Source organism: Arachis ipaensis, chromosome B05 (genome assembly GCF_000816755.2).
Source record: "Arachis ipaensis cultivar K30076 chromosome B05, Araip1.1, whole genome shotgun sequence".
Lineage (NCBI taxonomy): Eukaryota > Viridiplantae > Streptophyta > Magnoliopsida > Fabales > Fabaceae > Arachis > Arachis ipaensis.
In genome coordinates, this window is record NC_029789.2 from 133,292,645 (window position 1) to 133,296,933 (window position 4,289).

Sequence of the window (4,289 nt, forward strand, 5' to 3'; positions counted from 1 at the left end):
AGAAATTTAAGGTAGAAACTATTTGATATTTTTATATTTAATATAATCAAAAGATGTCCTATTTTTAAAAATATATTTGTATTAAAAGAAAATATTTTAATTTAGATTTCAAAGCATTATTATTCATCTTACTTGTTTTTAACGAAAAGAGTGTATTAATATGTTAGTGTCATCCTCTACATATACAAAGCTAAATTAATAATAATAAAAGTTGATATATAATAAAAGTAAAATAGACAGAAGACTGTTATGTCTAACAAAAAAATGTTAAAAAATGATCTGTATATTAATTTTTTTAAAAACTAAAATATTCGCTTTTAAAATTCTTAAAAATTGATTTAAATAATTATTCTTGTTTAAAAATAAATTAGAGACTAATTTATTTATTAAAATAAAACTTTAAAAATTAATTTTTATATATTAGTTCTTTTAAAAACTAAAATATCTACTTTTAAAATTATGAGACGCCGAGTTGAATGATTACTCAAAATTGATTCATAGTGAAAATCTGTTTCTAATGATAGTAGAATAAGACCCTTAGCTTGCTGGTATGGAAAAAAAAAAAAGAAGAAAAGAAAAGACCCTTGACCTGTTGACATGATGAACTATGAAAAAAATATTTAGTCAATAAATGAGAAAGTCACCAATGCAAAATATTTAGTCAATAGTTTTGTTTTTATTATTTAAAGGAAAAAATCAAAGGTAACAGGACAAAAAGCTAAAAGCTTCATTATATTTAGTTTTAACTTTTGGCTCTCTGTTGCACAGTGCACATTGATTAATTGAAGTTGGACCACACATCTAGATTTATATATAGGAGACAAAATAACACTGGTCAGAGAGGTGGAAGGAAGCTAAGGATGAAACTAGATTGCTATATATAAGTTTAATATATCATTCTTCCACAGTTACATAATAATTTTCGTTTTAATTTTCATGCAATTTAAAATTTAGATGCCCTTTGTGTTCTGCTTTGTTCATTAACAAGACTTTTATTTCAACTTCATTAATTAAATAATGCCGAGCCAAAGACATATAATTATTATTGGGGATTTATTTAGAGGTACAATGTTACGTTATTTATTAGTCGGTGGCCTTTTAGTTCAATATTCAATATTCAATATTCAATATTCAGTGGCAAAGTATCTTAGCTATCTTCTAAATAAAAGAAAGATATTCAACGTAGTACATAGGAGTCACATGATGATGATTCCAGTTAAGGCCAAACTGTATTCCCAATCATTTCAATAAAGAAAGCTATGAATTTAATTTATGATTACCTAGACCCCTCCAAAATTAGATCGCCTAATTTTCTTGCTTTTGTCATCTTAAGGCGAAGTCAAACAATTTGTGTCAGCCACATCTATCTATTTGGATATCGTTCATTATTATATTATGGGATTTCTATTATGTTTAATTGTTAAGTTCCATACATATGAACAAATCTGTTTAAAGATAACAATCAATTTTGTCACTAAATTTTCACGTTAATTATTCTAGTTTCTAAATGTTAAAATTAATCAAATTGGTTCTTGAGTTTCATAATTGTAAATTGAACTAGGGCTTCACACAAAATCCATTTTAGCACATTTTGTCACTTCCCTTGCTTTCTATCTTCATGGGAAGCATGCATCACTCACAAAATTAAACAACTGTATTTTGGCCTTTAATTTAGATAAGGTAGTGTTGTGGTAAAGAATGAAGATTTTTTTTAAATAAAAAATATTAAAAAAAAGTAAAGATATCATATGCAATGTACATCTTGTTAAAAGATTTAACTAAAATTACTCTTTATCTTATTTTACTCTTCAATAAAAAAACTCTCTTAAATATTCATATTTTTAAAATACATTGGTTTTTCTATATTCATATTTCACTCTTTACATTTGTTTAAAATGATTAATTGTAGAATAAATTATGATCACCGTTTTATACTCTATGATAACGGTTTTGCTTACTTTATAATGCGATTGTTAGACATTCAAAAATGTCAAAAAGAAAAAAAAATTCATTCAAGTTGACCCAACATAAAAAAAAAATCAAATACCATTAAATGAGCGTGTATTACATGCTCTCCAAACCCCCTCCCCCAAAACATTAATATTCATTCGCACTTCATTATGAAAAAATGTTCCTTCTTCAACCTTGAAACCGCAACCGAAAAACTTCGAATCATTCTCAAAATCTCTCAAACTTCACTCGTATTCTCTACGAAAATCACTACTGGAGAAGAATCACGATAAGATTTCGAAAGGAAGAAGCAAAAACAAACAAAAACAAGAACAGCGACTGCGAAAGGTATGAGAAAAATTACTGTTCATTTAAAATCTCGCAATCTCGCATTTTTCCTAGTTGCATTTTAGGTTTACTGGATTGAGTTGTTCCGTTTAGTAGATCGACTTATTCTGAATCAAATTTTTTTTTGCGTAACTAGGACATAGGAATGGAAATGTGTTCTTATATTCATTTAGTTAAGTGGAGTTGGCCATTTTGATTCACTTGATTGTTAGTGTGTTCAGTTGAGTTCTTTTGCATGCAGAAATGCTTTTGTTGTTAATTGAATATTTATCACATTTTATTCACAACATGAATGGTGTTCTATTCAGTGGGCTTGGTGATTTTCATTCACTTGATTGTTCGTGTGTTCAGTTGGGTCCTTTTGCATGCAGAAATATTTTTCTTGATGATTGAATGTATATCACATTTTATTCAACACATGAATAGCGTTCGGTTCAGTGGAGTTGGCCATTTTCATCCACTTGATTGTTAGTATCTTCAGTTGGGTCCTTTGGCATGCAAAAATATTTTTCTTGATGATTGGATGTTTATCACGTTTTATTCAGAACATGAATGGTGTTCAATTTAGTGGAGTTGGTCATTTTCATTCACTTGATTATTAGTGTGTTCAGTTGGGTCCTCTTGCATGCAGAAATAATTTTTTTGCTAATTGAATGTTTATCATATTTTATTCAGAACATGAATTGTGTTTAATTCACTGAAGTTGCTAATTTTGATTCACTTGATTGTTATTGTGTTCAGTTAGGTTCATTTGCATGCAGAAATACTTTTCTAGCTGTTTCAATATTTATCACGTTTTATTCAGTATATCAAGGGAGTTCGGTTCAGTGGGCTTGGATATTTTCATTCACCTGATTAAAATATGCATGCTTGTGCTTGTCGATGTATTGAGTGAAGTATTGACCAAATTTTTTTGTCCTTACAGCAAAATGAAGAAGACAAAATTTTTTCTAACTGTTTCAATATTTATCACGTTTTATTCAGTATATCAAGGGAGTTTGGTTAAGTGGGCTTGGACATTTTCATTCCCTTGATTAAAATATGCATGCTTGTGCTTGTCGGTGTATTGAATGAAGTAATGACAAATTTTTTTGTCCTTACAGCAAAAATGAAGAAGACAATGGTAACAAAGAAGGAGTAGATGCGCTATAACGTAAGCATATGTACACTGTACACATTAAATATATTTATCGCCCTTCATTTCAATAAAATCTATTTTGTATTATATATATATATCTTGACATATTGTTTTAAAACCTTGGAGAAAACTCATGATCTTAGATGCCAGACAAAGACAATAGCGAGGGTGTTCAAGGCAATGAGTCAAAAAAAGAGAGATATAGTTGAAGAAATGGGATTCGGTGCGTTGGCACATGTCCCAGAAATGAACGTCTCTCACAGCCTCTTGAGAGAGTTGATAGGTTGCTATAATGACTATTATGGATGCCTGAACACTCTCCATGAAAAAAACATACATAACACATGACAAGGTAGCAGCTGCGCTGGGCATAAATTACGACGGTAATACACTTTATATCTTGTGCTTATTTTGGTTCATTACTTGCTATATTTTCGGTTCACTTGTGTAGAGAAAATAAAACAGTACCTATTTGACTGGTTAAAATATTGTAGGGAGTCGTTTTCCTGAAAAAAGTTGACTACGACAGACTGAATGAGGCAGACAAACAGATTATTGATAGCTTCATGTAACACCCTACCACACAGAGCTTTACACCTAGGATGTAAAATAGAGGTGGCGAGGCGCTACAACCTCTAAAAGTAAAATTACATATATAATATAGTGAAAAAGGTTTATAACTAGGAGCCTTTGAAGAAAGGGATAAAGTAAAAAAAAATCGTTAAATTGAAAAGCGTAATGCTCACGAAGCAAGATAGAACAAGCTAAGGAGGTAATATACCAAGAGTTCCAAAATACATATAACAAAACTCAAGACTCGGCTTGCGAAGATAAACCGGCCCAAGCGAATAAG